The sequence below is a fragment of the Castor canadensis genome, chromosome 7 (genome assembly GCF_047511655.1).
Source record: "Castor canadensis chromosome 7, mCasCan1.hap1v2, whole genome shotgun sequence".
Lineage (NCBI taxonomy): Eukaryota > Metazoa > Chordata > Mammalia > Rodentia > Castoridae > Castor > Castor canadensis.
Genome location: NC_133392.1, coordinates 67,586,255 through 67,603,518, shown reverse-complemented (window position 1 = coordinate 67,603,518; position 17,264 = coordinate 67,586,255). Strand labels below are relative to the sequence as shown.

Sequence of the window (17,264 nt, the reverse complement as noted above, 5' to 3'; positions counted from 1 at the left end):
CCTGTTAGAATAGCCATCATTAGCAACACCACCAACAACAGGTGTTGGCGAGGATGCAGGGGAAAAAGGAACCCTCTTAAACTGCTGGTGGGAATGTAAACTAGTACAACCACTCTGGAAAAAAATTTGGAGGCTACTTAAAAAGCTAGACATTGATCTACCATTTGATCCAGCAATACCACTCTTGGGGATATACCCAAAAGACTGTGACACAGGTTACTCCAGAGGCACCTGCACACTCATGTTTATTGCAGCACTATTCACAATAGCCAAGTTATGGAAACAGCCAAGATGCCCCACCACTGACGAATGGATTAAGAAAATGTGGTATCTATACACAACGGAATTTTATGCAGCCATGAAGAAGAACGAAATGTTATCATTCGCTGGCAAATGGATGGAATTGGAGAACATCATTCTGAGTGAGGTTAGCCTGGCCCAAAAGACCAAAAATCGTATGTTCTCCCTCATATGCGGACATTAGATCGAGGGCAAACACAACAATGGGATTGGACTTTGAGCAAATGATAAAAGCGAGAGCACACAAGGGAGGGGTGAGGATAGGTAAGACACCTAAAAAATTAGCTAGCATTGTTGCCCTTAATGCAGAGAAACTAAAGCAGATACCTTAAAAGCAACTGAGGCCAATAGGAAAAGGGGACCAGGAACTAGAGAAAAGGTTAGATCAAGAAGAATTAACCTAGAAGGTAACACACATGCACAGGAAATTAATGTGAGTCAACTCCCTGTATAGCTATGCTTATCTCAACCAGCAAAAACACTTGTTCCTTCCTATTATTATTATTGCTTATACTCTCTCTACAACAAAATTAGAGATAAGGGCAAAATAGTTTCTGCTGGGTATCGAGGGGGTGGGGGGGAGAGGGAGGGGGCAGAGTGGGTGGTAAGGGAGGGGGTGGGGAGAGGGAGGAGAAATGACCCAAGCATTGTATGCACATATGAATAATAAGAATTAAAAAAAGTCTTCCCTAGTCATTGCTGGGAGATGTTGCAGGTGTCTCTGTCCTCAAAGCAAAGATGTCCTCTGGCCATCTCTGTGGGGACCATGAGTCACCAGGCAGGTGCCATGCAGATGGAGCATCGGTCTGGTTTGGTGGGGCCGGCCTCACTCGGGGACTGCTTCCTGACCCCCATTCACATCATCACTCAGGTCTAGCACTGAAATGACCCTGAGTTGGACCCTAGTCTGGGCCTCCTGGAGCTCAGGGTCTCACAGTGTCTTTTGTTCACTGTATTCAGCCATCTCTGCTCCATCTCCTCTCCATCCAAATTCGGTTCTTGAGGACAGGGGTCTCCCCACTTGTCTCTCCCGTGTGCCTTGGAAAAACATATCTAAGAACTTTCTCCTTCATTTCAACTACGAAAAAGGAAAATTCGCTCTTATGTAAACCCCTGCTGGTGGTGAAGCAGGAGAGTGAGTACAACAAGCAGGTCCCTCCCCCACACCAACCACCCAGTCCCAGTTCGCTCTGAGCCTGGACTCACATACAGACACACAGAAACAAACAAACAAACACATGAGCAAAATGAGTCTATAAAAGCCCAGAATGGCCTGCACCAAAACATGATCTTTGTTTTGATCTCTCTCCTAGAGTTGCAATAATAAGTGGCTCATTTTTTTTTGATTGTCTGTATCTTATAAAACTGACTCCTTTTTATCTGTTAGATATTTATTGGGAGGTAAAATAGCAATTAAAAAATATTTGTAAGGTTAAATTTAGAATATTCATAGCTCACCCATATCCTCATCACCCAGGATACACCTGTTCTGGATAAGGTCAAATTGTTTTCCATAATGCTGAGCCCCTTTACTGCCCCCTTAGCAGTTTAAAGGTCAAGGCTGGGATCTATCTAGAAGTTTCCAATAAGGACTGTCTCTACCATCAAAGGCCTCCTGGGGCACATCCTCCTCAGCTATTGGAGCTGCTACCAGGAACATGAAGTGACAAGATGGCACTCAAGCTACATCTGGAACAACTTGAACCTCATGGTCTCCTGCTCACTGTCTGTTGCTCCTTGTGCTCTCTGGGCTGTGTCCATGGTAGCATTCTTTGCCTTCTGGAGCCAGAGAGGCCTCTCTACAGTAGGATGGGAGGAGTTCTGGGGTGAACAACAGGAGAGCTGGACCAGGAGACTGTCCCTGCCCCTACTTGCCATGTGGCTTTGGGTAGGTCACCCTTTTCCTGGGGCAAATGAACCAAGGGGATTGGCTGGGTGGCGCTCCCTCCACCTTTAGGCTCTGTGACTAAATCCTCACTGCCTTTGCACCTGCCTGAGGACATTGGCCAGAAAGTGAGCACACCAGTGTGGCAACATCTTAGCTCCCCACCAGTGCCCCCACCCCAGTAGGTCTCAAAAACTGTGCACTGAGAAAGGACTCAATTCCTGGGTCACATCTCCACCTGGCCTTAGTCCAGCAATGAAAGCTGCCAGGACCCCTCAGACCACCTCTCTGCCTGTTTCCCCTGAACTGCCAACTGCCAGGAGCCTGTGGGTTGAGGCTCCACATGAGAACTTTTGTGGCCCCTTTCTTTCTTGAGTTCTTCCTTATTAATAAAAGAGTAGAATCATCAGACCTGGATCCAAGTCCCAGTTTACTCTGCCTTTTTAGACTGCATGACTTTGAGTTAATTGCTTAACTTTCTCTGAGCTTCAGTTTCCTACTGTATATGATGACAAGGGTATCCACCTGATCTGATGTGAGGTTTATATGAGATCTCGGAGTACCACACACTGCCTGACACACAGGATGTGCCCCCATGAATGGCTGCTACTAAATAGAGCTCCCTTTGGATGGAGTACAGACCCCACATGAGCTCTAGACTAGCCTGAGCTCGGAGAACATAGCTCTGTTTGCTCCTGGCTTCCACAGGAACAGAAACTTCCACCTGTTGTGATGTTCAAGAGAATGGAAAATGACTTCTCCTTTTTCTTAAAAGAAGGGCAAAGCAGCCTGGAGAGATGGCAACAGGTACCAATGAGAGACTCAGCCTGAGGAGGCAAAGACTCAGAGATACCCGAGGCTCACCTGCTGGTCCAAAATGCCCTACAAAGGCCTTGATGTGCAGTTTAACTAAATTAATTCTCCTTGAATGCTGTGAGCTCCTCTCAACATGCTGATTACAATCAGCCATGTACTGGGGTGTGTGTGTATGTGTATGTGTGCGTGTGCGTGTGTGTGTGTGTGTGTGTGTACATGAACACACCTGGTGACCCTGGTCCCATCTTTGTGATCACTTAAGCACAGGGATTGTGTTGGATCCATGCCTGAACCTACCAGGAGACTATTCCAAAGGTTTACATATGAGTACACTCAACGACCCAGAGTGTTCATCAGCCGTCATCAGTGTTGATTAAATACTTACTTACCATACACCAACAGCTTGCCAGGTACTTGAAGTACACATGGCTCCTGTCCTCAGAGACTTCGCAAGCCAGTAGGGAAAGTCAGGGCCAAAGTCAACTATGAAAGCAGCTTAAGTGAAAGGATTCTAGAAAGAAAGATAAGTCAGAACAAAAGCTTAGAAGCAAAAGTTTGCATCAAGTGTCCAGGGTTGGTGAGTTGGCTGGAACAGCTGCAGTCTTGGCCATGTAAGGACGCCTAATGTGATTAGGCTGGAGAAATATGCCGAGGCTCACAGGTCATACCAAAAGCAAAGGACTCCTCTTATAGGTAATGGAAAGCATGGAAGGTTTCAATCTGATGAATCTGTGTTTTAGCAGAATTATTCTGGTGTTGTACAGAAAATGATCTAAAATTTAAATAAGTAAGGGAAGAAAGTGGTAAAACTCAAAAAAAGGGCTGGAAGATAAAGCTGAAGAACAAAGACAAAAACACACACAGGGAAAATGACTGCTAAAAGATAAAGTTAGATCAATCCAGGAAGTCTAAGACATGAATTAGAGAAGTTCTCAAAAAAGACAGAACCAGTAGCTGGATGCCAATGGTTCACGCCAGTAATCCTACCTACTCAGGAGGCAGCCCAGGCAAATAGTTCATGAGACTTATCTCGAAAAAAATCCAACACAAAAAAGGGCTGATAGAGTGACTCAAGGTGTAGACCCTGAGTTCAAACCCCAGTACCTCAAAAAAAGAAAAAAAAAAGATAGAACCAAAGAAATAGAGGGAAATCATCCAAAATATAATTTAGGAAACTTTCCCCAAAATGGGGGCATAAGTTTCTAAAATAAAAGTTATATCAGGTGTTCAACACAACACATAAAAACATATCTTGACCATAGCACAGCAAGGTCAACTTTCAGATATCTCTAGCAACAACAAGAAGAGCCACAAGCTTCCCAATTAAGGAAAAAAATAGGTAAGATATAAAGAATCAGGATGCACAATGTCGTTGACTCCTTTACATCACTGGAAAATCAAAAGATAATGGTGATGAGTCTTCATATTTTTATGCAAAGGCTCCAGTAATGGAGCACGGTCTTTAGAAAGGCTTCCCATGTATCCTTTCTGAGAAACTATTAACAGGACATTCTCTATCAAAACAAAGCTGTAAACTAAAATAGGAGACTGAAGACACTGCAAACTCTGACACAGGAGAGGAGGGCGGGGCAACACTAGGAGGACAGTAAGGGCAATCTCAGGATGGGATGGAGCCTGGGCACCCAGTCCTGAGAGCACTGGTTAGAAGGCTGTGGGGAGACTCTTCAAGATGATGCAGCTGATAGAGAGGGAGGCAGAGAGATGGGCAAAGACTTTGGGGTTGAATTTGTGATAAAAGCTTAGAAAGGCAAGCAAGCAAAGGAACAAGATAGTTATTGGAAAACAAAAAGGCATTCAGGAAAAAAAAACAACGTACTCCACATAAAACTACTCACCTCTTTAAATGATAAGTATATATAACTTAACAAGATCTGAGATGAAAACAGTAAGCTTATTAGGACAAATGTATTAGGGTCCTTTGCCCCAGGGAAGGACCTGCTTTCCCAAGCACCCAGAGGACAGCTGAGCCCAGGTTTCTCTCCTCTCCATCCCCAAACAGATGATTTCCCTCTCAGGAATGGAGCTACTGGGCCCCAGATGGGGTGGGGAGAGAAAATAAATTTGAAGAGAGACTTTAAGACTAAAAGAGAGAAACCCAGTAATTAGTGCTTCAGACAGATAATAAATTCCCATCACCAATACGGCCTTAAGAGCGGAGCGTGTAGGATGGATAACCAGGCCTGGACAGCCTATCCAATCACCTTAATCTCACTTTCTGTCTTGTGCATTTTAAATTACACAGTCCCTGTGAAAAGCAGAAATACTGCCTTTGTAGAATCCGACAGCTCCTTCCACAGGGTGCCAATTTACGGCCTCCACGGTGGACTTTTCCTGAGATCTGAACCAGGCAAACCTCAGCAATCAGCTCCAACTGGGACCTGCTCCCCAGCCCAGATCTGCATTCTCTTTCAGAAGGCCTTCTCCTCCCTGCATGGCTGAGAGATGGCCATGTCAGGTCTCCATGAGGACAGACCTGTTAGGCTCTGCACATTTCAGCTTGCTCAGCACACTCCCCGAACACTCATGGCCAGCTCATGGTGCAGGCAGGTGCAGGAACTGACACTCCCCCTTCATGAGGCCCTTTGACCCTCACAACAGCCCTGTGAGATAAGGGATACTGTTAGACCCATTTCACAGATGAAGCTACCAAGGCTCAAGGAAACAAGCCTAAGATCCACAGCTCAGGGACAGTAGAGCTGAGATCTGAATTCAAGTGTACCTGGCTCCAAAAGCCACCTTATTCTACAGTTTTTGAGCATCCCTATGGGCAGATCCAGGGCTGGTGCAATGAGAGAGGGCTGGTCATCAGTTTGGAACACAAGACTCACATCCCAGCTTTCCACTAACTCTGTAGAGAGTGGGCCTCAGTTTACACTCATAAAGTAGGAACAATAACTGTCACTCTAAGAAACTGCCAGTGTCTCCTGTGAACAATGTGTGTGAAAGCCCTCTGTTAGCTGATGGACTTAACAAATGCCATGAAAACACACTGAAATCCTGCTATGTGCCATGTCACACACAGACCCTGAGATGAAGTTCTATGCACAGGAGATGTGCTGTGAAATAACTCCCTGGAAGACCTAGTAAGGGACCAGGGGAAGCAAGCCAGGGTAGGAAGAAGCCAGGTGATGACAAAATTCAGGTGGAGCAGCCTGTAGCGGACCCTGCAGTGAGCAGCACAGTGTGATAGTTACACACTGAGTTTACCCCCGCTGCCTCCACTTGTCCTTGGCTGCTGCCATCCTGGGGCACATCTGGCTCTCAGCAGCTCTTGGTGCAGCAACTGCCAGTGCTTGAAGGTCACAGGTCCTTGGAGGAAGCTGCCAGGGAGCTGCAAGGACAGACACAGCAGAAGCTGCAAGTGGACACTCAGAACTCACAAAGAGACCCAAGGGGACAGAGAACTGGCGTGTCCACTCCGCAGATTGTCACTATGTATGTTGCCATTTAATTAACATTCAGCTTGGGGAAGGAGGTACTATTAGTAGCTAATCATAGTGATGTCATTTGTTCCATTCGGTGAAGGGGTTTTGTGAGTCCCACTTGACAGCTGAGAAATTGAGGCTCAGGAAGGTGACTCAGAGGTCACACAGCAAATAGGAACTCCAAAGTCATGCTCTGTGTCACAATCATACCATACCTGGCCCTCCACTGCACCATCCAGGTACCCTGGTGTTGGTCATCAGTACCCTCTTCCAGGATACTGCTGATCCCATCACTGCTGATCCCATCAACCTCACACAGGTCCTCAGAACTTGGGACTCTGACAGCAGTGGAAGTTTCCACTCAGTGCTGTCAGGTTGAAACACAAAATATGCAACATACAATGCTGATGTCTTAGCAGTCAACATGAACACTGCAGTGAACACAAGCGATGCGGTGGTGGTGGTGGTAGAGATGAGGGACCATAGTGGTAGTGGTGAGAATAGTGACAATCCTGCTAGTGTTGATAGAGATTGTGATGATGATAAAATTGGTTATGGGGCAAGAGTATCCAGAGTGTGGTGGTGAGAGCAGAGGGACAATGGTGATAGAGATGGTGCTGGTGTTGGTATAGTGGAATTGGTCATGGTAGAGGTGGTAATGGTGGCAGAGGCCATGGTAGTCATGGTAACAGAAGCATCAATAGCACTGGTAATGGAAGCAGCAATGGAGGGGATGACGGTGGTAGCAATAATACCTGTGGTCAAGGCAGTATTGGCACGATGGAGGTGGTGGTGGTTACAATGGAGTGGCGATGGAATTGGTGATACCGGTCACGCTAGTGGTGAAGATGATTGGGGAGTGGTAATGGTGGAGGTAACCACAGAGATGACAGTGATAACAATAGCTGTGACTATGGTTATACCAACATGACGGAGCAGTAGAGGTGATGATGAGGGAGGTGATGAGGTGGTGGGATGGAAGTGTGACTGGGGTGGAGTGATGGTGATGAGGAAGGCAGTAATGGAAGGGAGACAGGAAGGTGGTGGTGGTGGCAGAGGTAGTAGGATGGTGGTGAGGGTGATAATCACGTGATGACGATGGTGATGTTATGGTGGAGGTGGTGTCACCATGATGAAAATGCTGTTTGTCAGTGGTAACCCTGTCATTATTGGTGACTCTCTTGAAAGACACCTGCATTCCTGGGTACATGAAAAACCAGAACCCCCCTGATGTCCCACCTCTGCACAGACAGCCAGTTGTCTGCAGAGGGGAAGAAGATGGCAGAGCCAGCAGACATCGGAGCAAGTTGGTCACATCGTATTTCAGTAACAGCGTGTATCTGCTTGTTAGCTGAGATCTGCTTTCCAACAGCAAATAATAAAATTATGCTTTTTGTGCAGCTAATGAAATGCAAATTGAAGCTGGATGCGCATTAATGCAAAGAGTTGAATATCCATTTAATCAGCTCCTCCCTGCAGGGGCCAATGATAAAAATGACAGAGGAATTGCATCGCTAATTCCGGGCCTGTCACATCTTATCCTTCCTTACCTTGTAAACCCACCACTCCTATGGCTGACACCTGCCTGAAGGGCCCAGCATTTATGTTGATCAGGGTTTAGGGAGTCTGGGAATCCCTTCAGGAGAGAGGCGGGTGTAGGCGGTTGGGCTGGGATAAGGAGGATGGAAGCCTGTAGGGAAGAGAATGAACAGATCAGATCTTTCCTATATTCCTCTCCACAAAAAAACCTGTCCCTCCCCCTCCACTGTCCCCACCAGGTAGGGGGAAGGGTGGGGTGATGGGTCAGGTTGCTCCTTCCTGTGAGATATCAGAGATAGGTGATATGACACAATAGCTACCATGCACCACTGTTTGCTCTGCACCTGGTGCTGGGTCAGGTGACTACCCTGCTTCCTTCATTACAGGCATCCATGAGCTGGGTACAGATGAGGAAACTGAGCCCCAGAGAGGTGAAGTGCCTGCTATCAGTAGGCCTTGAATGCTAGGCTCAGGTGGAAGACTTGACTGTGCGGGGGAGGCCAGCCATGTGTTTGGTCAGCCCAGGAAAGACAAAACATTGATCAATGAGTCCAGGACTCCAGGGACAGTGAGGAGGACAGGTCAGATGGGAACTGTGGGAGTGAGGGCAGCAAGGGCCTGCTGCAGAACAACTGTTGGGGGAGATGAGTGGGAGGGTGACACCTGTGCATATCGTGTCCAGGCCACACTCTGTGTTGCCACAGGCACCAGAGCACAGTAAGAAAGTGCTTGGGCCTTAGAGTCCCCTCTTTCTCCCTCCCCCAGCTCTGAGAGCAGCCTTGGTGGGCTCTGAGGGGCTCTGGCATACTAGTGTAAGCATATCCAAGTGACAGTGGTGACAAGGGGGTCCTTAACCCTCCTTAATAATGTGGATATGGTGGGGGCAGTGGCAGGCATGCTGATGAGCAGCACGTACTGCTTCACAGAGCCTCAGCAGTGACAACCTGTCTGAGGATTGTGATCGGACCTGACAGTTTCCTTCCAACCATCACACGGCAACTGCTCAGGCAAGATTTACCTCTTGCCTGGCCTCCGACAAAACACAAATGAGGAGGCACAAGCTCCCAGCTCCACAGTAAACAAGCCCCACACGCCCTTCCACCAGCTAAAAGGGGAAGTGCCAGGTCCTCTGAGCTGTCACTTCCATCACAGCCACGCTGATGCTGTGCACCACAGGGAGACACCCTGCTCCTACTTCTATCCCACATGGAGAGAGCACCCACTGAGTGCCAGGCCCTGTGCAGGGGACAGCCCACCCAGCACTCTATTGAGTCATGCAACCATGGTCCTATCCCCATTTCACAGATGTGGAAGCAGAGGCCACCCAATTCACCAAGAATGTTATTCTATGTTCGCCAAAGGTGTGTGCTCTGCTACGCTGTGGGCACACCCTGAGGGTGGCGACAGAGGAACACTGTCCTTACTCTCAAAGGCCTTGTGATTTTTATCGAGGGTGACTGTCTTTCAAAAGAGTAAACATCTCTTTTTGGCTTTAGCTGTTTTTTGGATAGGGTCTTACATTTTTGCCCAGGGTGGGCCTCAGACCATAATCACCTCCCTCATTACTAGAACAGCAGGTGCACACCACCACACCTGGCTTATTGATTGAGATGATGTCTCACTAACTTCTTGCCTGGACTGTTCTCAAACCCTGATCCTCCCAATTTTTGCCACCAGGGCAGCTGGGATTACATGCGTGAGCCATTGTACCTGACCAAATAGTGTTAGTCCACTGGAAGCACACAAGACCATGAGAATCTTTTCACACCAAAGGAACCTGAAGCCCAGAAAGGCAGCCAGCCAGCAGGGACCAGTGCAGACCCAGCCAATCCAGGGCAGGTCCTGTGAGCAGCATGGGGTCCCTGCATCCCACAAACCCTGGCTTTTTAACCTGGGACCCAGTGGCCTAGGATACAGTAAGTCCAAGTAAATAAGACAATGTATCCCTCCCTCAAGGAAAACAGATGGGTGGGCCATAACAAAGTAAATTTGTGTGTGTGCAGAAGACGAGTCTCTTGGTAGGGAAGAGGGCTGGGCCAGGCATGTGGACACTGTCACCTCCAGCTTTGCCTCCTGAGGGGAGGGATCTTGTTCAGCTGCCCCTCAAAATACCACATCTCCTCCAGTGCTCCAATCACATTAACTTCCCAGAAATCCCACTGAGGTGGTGGGGGAACCCAAGACCAGGAGGAGGAGGTCATGCCGCAGGAGCTGGCTTTCAGGTGTCCCAGGTACTTTGGCACACCCTGGCTGCCACCACGGTCCTCACCTCCCCACTCTCCTGGGCAGCCACATGAAGGTACCACCTCTTCCCGTCCCTCAGGACCTATTTCACAGTCTAGCCTGGGCCATCCTGGCTCCTGGATAACAGGTCAGGCTTCTGGGCCTTGTCACCAGGACAGGAGCACCAAGCATGAGCTAGTTCCCCAGGACCTGCTCCTCCACCGTGAACCTTACCTGGGATCAGAAGCAATGCCAGGTAGTAACCAGGACTGAGAAACAAGAGTTACAGGCAGGCAGTGTGGAGGGAGCAGGTCATCTGAGGTTGTCCTTTATGTGCCCAAGAGGAGAAGACAGATGTGAAAGTCAAGCTGTGGGGAAAAGGTAGATGAGGAAAGGACAAGTTTTTAACTGGGATGTGTTAGTCAGCTTTCCATCACTATAATGCAACTCAGGAGACAATTAAGTCAGAAAGAGAAAAGATTTATTTTGGCTCCAAGTTTTGGAGGTTTCAGTTCATGGCAGGAGCACATGGTAGAACAAAACTACTCACCTCATCAGCCAGGATGCAAAAGAAGCAAAGGAAGGAGCCAGAGTCCCACAATTCCCTTTGAGGGACACCCCTCCGCCCACCAATAACCAAGCAACCTCCCACTAGGCCCCATCTCTTAGAGGTTCCCAATAGCACCAAGCCTTTAGCACATGGGCCTTTGGAGGACATCCAACATCAGAACTATAGCACAGACTTCTCTACCCACCTATTTTGGTCTAGATCGTGGCCTGGGATGGAGGCTCATGAGGATGAGACAGTGTGGAGAAGCCAAGGTTAAAACAACAAGTATAAAAGAAGAGAGAGCCATGGGGTCTTGGGGTGCAGGGAATTTCACCAGGCAGGTCTGCGGGGAAGAATCTTCCAAGAAAAGGAATGATCTTCTCAAGAACAGGTCTACACCATGTAAGCAACCTCCTACGTACCTACGCAGTTGATTCTAAGGCAGCGTTTCCAATAGAACTTTCCAGTGGTGAATCTTCCCAGCACTGTGGCATGGCTACCACCTTACCCCCAACTTGTGACCTCTAAGCACCCCAAGTGTGGCTGGTGCCACCGAGGAGCTGAAGGTTTAAATGTTGTTTCATTCCTTTAAATGTCAATAGCCATTATGACCAGTGGCTACAATGGCAGAAGTTTCTAGAAGAACAGAGATGACAAAAGTTGCTGACACCTATTCGTGACTTGTTGGTTGAGTCGCAAGAGGAAGAAATCTCTGAGGAAGGAGGTGTCAAGGAAAAGGTCAGTCAAGGACAGAACTTTGGCTTCCAAGACACCAAGCCAAGGGTGGTCAAGCTGACCCCACCCACTCAGGTTCAACAAGGGCCATCTGGTTTCCCAAAGCCCATGACACCGTCTTCCCCTGAAATCATCACTGAGCTGAGTTTGGGGTGGCCTGAATTATCTTTGTTTGGAGCTGTTTGTTTTGAGTGGTATCATTATTTTATTTTTAAATTACCTATAATGCACCCTTTAAAAATTCCCTAATTACAGATAGGATAAATACATAATTGCAGACTTTTAAAAAGCATATATTATTTACTCAATACTCCATAATTACGGTCTTTCCCATGAAATGTATTATTTCCTGGTTGGTCCATAATCGCTCCTTTGAAGCCGGCTGGGGAAGGCCGAGTTGATCCTCGGATTCACTTCTCGGGTCACTGGGCGCAGCCCGTCAGGCAGCGAAGAGCCACAGCTACTGCTGGTGGAGCACTGCGGGCCACCACCCACAGGGGACACTGGGCTGGGTTCCTGTGCAGGCGCTCGCTGCCTCCAGGAGTCGGCTGAAGACACTGGGTTGGGTTGGAGGTTGGGGACTGGTTTGTCTCTTAATTCTTCCAGTGACAGACCAAACCGCTTAGGGATCAGGAGCTGAGGCAGCCCTGGAACTGGGAAAAGAGCCTCAATTTGGGTTATAGCAAAAGCAGCCAATAAGCCCAGGATGGGGAAGAGGTGACCCTAGGAAGTCCAGATGAGGAAAATTAAGACGGGGAAGAGGGAACGGCCACACAAGAGTGCCTTTGAGGGTGGTTACTGCCATGCCCTCTAGAAACTGTAGTACACACCTAAGAATTGTCCCCTCGAGGCTGGAGGTTCAGTCACCAGCACGCCCTTGCTCCTCGAGGGTCGTCACTGTAGGGATTAACATCCAAGATCCCAGGCTGCCCTGCGTGCAGGTAGCGTGGTTCAGGAAGTTCCTGGCAGACACGGCCACTGCCCAATGCTGCGGGTGACCTCCAAGGAGAACCAAAGGGTGATGAAGGGGCTGAGAGGATCTGTTAGCACCTTTTTGCTTCCTTCGTCTGCCTCACCTTTCTCATGTGCAGAAAACGATAAAAACAGAACCTGCCTTTTAGATGGAAAGAGAGAAAGGCATCCAGTAAGCACAAGTGACTGATACGGTGTGTGACTGTGGACAGGACTCAGCTCTGTCCTTGGGTTGCTCTTCTCCAGATGTCCCTCAGAAACAGACTAAAGCCAGCATGGACGAGACAAAACAATCTCAGCGCCTGCAGAGCTGAAGTCAGTGTGACGGGCAGATCCTTTGCACGTGGCTGTGACCTCACTCCTGTCACCTCGGTCAGACATTGTGGACTGACGCATCATTGCACACCTCCCCCCCTTCTTTCTCACTGTGACCACCAAGTTGGTCTACATATGAGTGGCTTCAGAAGGATGAAGGTAGATTAGGCTCCACCAATGGCAGCAATTCCATTTTCCTCTCCCTAAGTAGTTCGTACAGGCATTTGACCCATTTCTAGTCAATTAAATTACAAGAAAGTCATTTAAAAAAATTTTCCCTCAGTGGTAGAGCACGTGCTTAGCATGCAAGAAACCTTGGGTTCAATCCTCAGCACAAGGAGGAGAACAAGGGGAGGAAGAGAAGAAGAAATTTTTTTTCTTTCTCCAAAAGAAAGAAAAAGTGAAAGAGAGAAATTCTTTCTTCTAGCTTCGGACAGTGCTGCATGAAGAGTGATGTTTGGTGCAGCAGCAGCCATTATGTATCATGAGGGCACAAACCTGAGGATAAAGTCAGCACGTTGACAGCGGCAGACCAGACAATGGAAAAAAAATCCATTAATTTAAGCCACCTAAATTAATGATCCCCAGAATATTAAAGCTCTGGAATAAATAACAGTCAATGTTAATGCAGCATGTACCATGAGCCTAGCATTGCTCTAATCACTTTGCCTTTGGAAAACTATTAATCCTCACAAGCACCCTGTAAAGAAAGGATTAATGAAGCCCCATCTACAGATATGAAAACTGAGGCTGGGAAGTTTAAGTAGCCAGTCCTAGGTCATACACCTACAATCATTCTACCTCAGGCAGTCTGGCTTTGACCTCTAAACTTTTTTTTTTTTTCCTCTGGTACTGGGGTTTGAACTCAGGGCCTTCACCTTGAGCCATTCTACCAGCCCTTTTTTTTTGAAGGGTTTTTCGAGATGAGGTCTTGTGAACTAGTTGCTGGCTTCCAACTGTGATCCTCCTGATCTCTACCTCCTGAGTAGCTAGGATTGCAGGCGTGACCCACCAGCGCCCAGCTCTGAACTCTTTCTTAACCACTAGATTCAGCTACCACCTTCCTGTTCTTGTCATATGTAAAAACATATCTCCCAGCCAGGCGTGGTGGTGCTCACCTGTAATTCCAGCAACCAGTAAACTGAGGCAGAGGGATTGAGAGCACGAAGTCAACCTCTTACATAGGCAAATTGGAGGCTGGTCTGGTGGCCTGGGCTTTATAGCAAGACCCACTCTCAAAAAGAAAAAAAAATTAAATAAACTTCTTTATTCTTTAAGGCATTTTGACTTGATTCTTCTGTGACATCCATCTGAGTTTATCCTATTGCTACACCTTTTGAGATGAGCAAAAGAAAATCTATTTTTTAATGAAAGGGCCAAGCAAGTGCCACCCAAGATTCACGTCTCACACTGTCCACTGGCAGGACCTTCCCCATGTGAGTGACAAAGCACTGCTGTCACTATCAGGCCAGCCTTACTTGGAGCCAAAACCTAAGCTCAGCACTTACATGGACCACCTCACTTCATTCTCCCGCCAGTTCTGCAAGGCGGGCACCAGCGTACCTTTAGGAGGTCACAATAACACGACGTAGCACACAGTGAGTTCTGCTCCATGCCAACCACCGGGTGAAGTCCATCCTGTGCCTTTTCCACTTAACCTTCTCACCAGTGCAGTGAAGAACTAAGTGCCATGCCACAGTCACAAGATGACAGGAACAGCCAAGATTCAAACTCGATCTCCCTGATTCCCAGCTGGGCAGGGGTCTGCAAGAAGGAAGCAAGGCCCACCTGGAGAACAGCCATGACTGGCTGAGAAGAGGTCAGGAGCTCAGCTAACAGGGGTCCAAGGGGCCCTGAGCGTGTCTGATGGCATCAGTACAGGGGAACAGAGGACGCACTTGACCAGTGGGACTGCCGCAGGGGAGCTGTGCGCTGTACAGCCTGGCTCCCCAGTGACAGGCAGGTGCAGCAGAGCAGGGGGGAGGGCTTGCATGGGGGTGTTCCAAGACCTCACCCTTGGAGAAGAGTAGGATATGTGAGGGTTCCAGAATCCGATAGCCCGTGTCCAAAGCCTTTCCTAAGCCTTGGTGGCCCCAGGGCTACATGTCTCCTCACTCAAGTGGGAGGCCACAGACGGAACCCTGGGCCAGGAGTCCAGAGGTCGGGAACTTGCACTCTGCCGTTTGCTGGCTCAGGGACTCCAGACCACTTCATGTTGCCTTACTAAGTGCCAACCTAGAACACAGTGCCAGGCACATGTGTCTTGTACAATGAGGTACAAGCATGCACACAGCCTGGGGGCTTGCCATTCAAACACCAGCTCACCTGCAAGGTTTCCAGAGTAATCGTCCACTGACTGGCAGGTAGGCCTCCCCAGCCCTGTCTGATCTTCAGGCTTGTGATGGCTGCCCAAAGAAGAGTAGCCATCTTGGTCTTGGCTACTCCTCATTGGGAATCTGAGGCAATTCTGTCTAGCCTCAGTTTTGCTCTCTGTAGAGTGGGGGTATAAATGAAAAATGTTTCTGAGGTCTTCCCAGCCCTGGAGCGCAGGACACTGGAGGTCTAAGCACCATCCTCAGCGTTTGGGGAAGGGGGAGTCCTCCCCCAGCTCATGCTGGAAAGTGGGGAATTGTGCACCTCCTACCCCGCCCCCATCCTTGTCCATCCCTCATGCTCAGAAATGGGCTCCCAGATCCACCCAGGAAAGTGAATGTATAGGTGGTCTGGCTCATGCTTCAGCATTCATCACCATGGACACAGAATGAACCATATGGGATCTCTGGCCCTCCCCTTACCGGCTGTGCGCTCATGGGCAAGTCATGGTTTTCTCATCTTTAAAATGGGAACATGATATCACTGCACTATTACAAGGAGGAAATACTTAAAGTTGCAGGGTCTGGTGGAGTGTGCAGGGCACAGCTGGAACTTAATAAATGCCCATCCTCTTCCCACGGGCACAGCTTGGCTCCACCTTGTCCCCGTGAAGAAGGGCAGCTGCAGGGCCTGCTTCAGTGTTGACCAGGACAGGAGTGACATCCTGTGCTCAGAGATATGACTCTTGCAGCTGTGAGAACCGACTGGGATGCAGACATGCTCTTGGGCCAGACCAAGGACAAAGGAGGGCCTGAGGCAGAGCTGTGTCAGCAATTAGGAAGGGCAGTACTGTGACAGTGACACTGAACACAGCCCACTCTTCTGATTCAATGCCCCAGAAAATGAACTTGGGCCAGAGAAGTGCGTACCGCCTGATAGTCAGGATGCCACCTGGTCCCCACTCCCCGACCTGCTTCCCCATCGCCTCTGGCTCCAGGTGAACGTCTCAGCTCCCCCCTTTCAGGGCACCCAGCCCTGTTCCAGCCTGTAGGGACCCCTCCAGTCTGAGCTGCATCCAGCATGCGTGGACGCGGGCCAGCTGGCTGCCCCAGCCTAGCGCTGAGGGGAAAGTAGGAATGGATGACCCATGCCTATCCCGACCTCCTTACCCAGTCACGAAACAACTACCCGCACAGACAGTCAAAGCCGGCACTTTTCTGCCTCACTCATGACCCTGCCCAGGAGCAGACACCCAGTGCCGATGCCCAGGTTCCCTACAGGATGGAGTCCCCTGGCCCACTATGGGTTGTGTGACCCCACAGAGACCTGCCCGATCCTGGTAGGCCCACTGGCCAGAGAGCGCTGTAATGGGCATTTCTCTTTGCAAAGAGTTGCGTAATGACCATGTCACCAGTCCCTTCCAGAAGTCCCTTAGGAGGGCAAAGGGGCATGGGGAAGGAGGTTCTGTCTCCTCATCTGCGCATTGGGGTGAGGCCAAAGCTCTCTAACCCCCCCAAGCTCACTGTCTGGGTGTCTGAGCCCCAAGTCCCATTCCTATTTCTAAATAAGCCCACCCACTTAAGACCCACCAATATCCATGGGGTGGACTCTGAGGGGTGGACTCCTGGGGAGTTGGTGACCTGAGAGTTGGGGAGGGACAGCAGAGCCTTCAGATCCCTTCTTCCTCCCCAGGACCCCCACACACCAACTCCCTTTCTCCAGGCCCTCATGTGCTTGGGGGAACCATGGAGAAGTACAACAGATGGGTGAGCAGACCCCCAGATCGCCTTGGCCTACTCCCTTTGTCCTGTCTGCACTGGGGGTGGACTGGACTGTGGGCAAGCAGGGCAGGGTGTCAGGGAGTTGACGCACCCTTTGGTAAAGGAACAGTCGTTACCAATGAGAGACCCTTGTGTGACCACCCGGGCCCCTCCTCCACAGTGGTGTCTTCCGCCTTCTGTCAGGATGTGAAGCACTGAAGCTCAAGCTTCAGTGACCCATCAGTGCCTCCATACATGGCTCCCAGCAGCTGTGGTACCTCGGGTGACCTGGCTCAGCTGGTCAGAGGCAGCTGCCTGGAATATTGAATCTAAATTAAGGACATTAAAAAAAAAAAAAAAAGGCAGTAGAGGTACCAGCTCGCACAAACGTCCTGTTTCCAAGGACCACT

The 17,264-nt window shown here is 49.1% G+C and overlaps 1 long non-coding RNA gene across 1 annotated transcript; it reads right to left on the bottom strand.

The window, feature by feature from the left end:
• Nucleotides 1-3,160: 3,160 nt before the first annotated feature.
• LOC141424823 (uncharacterized) lies at nucleotides 3,161-16,103 on the bottom strand. The gene is made up of 3 exons (XR_012449759.1): nucleotides 10,444-16,103; nucleotides 7,998-8,137; nucleotides 3,161-3,512 (listed from the first exon to the last, which is right to left on the bottom strand). It is a non-coding gene; the product is annotated as an uncharacterized lncRNA (long non-coding RNA).
• Nucleotides 16,104-17,264: the final 1,161 nt, after the last annotated feature.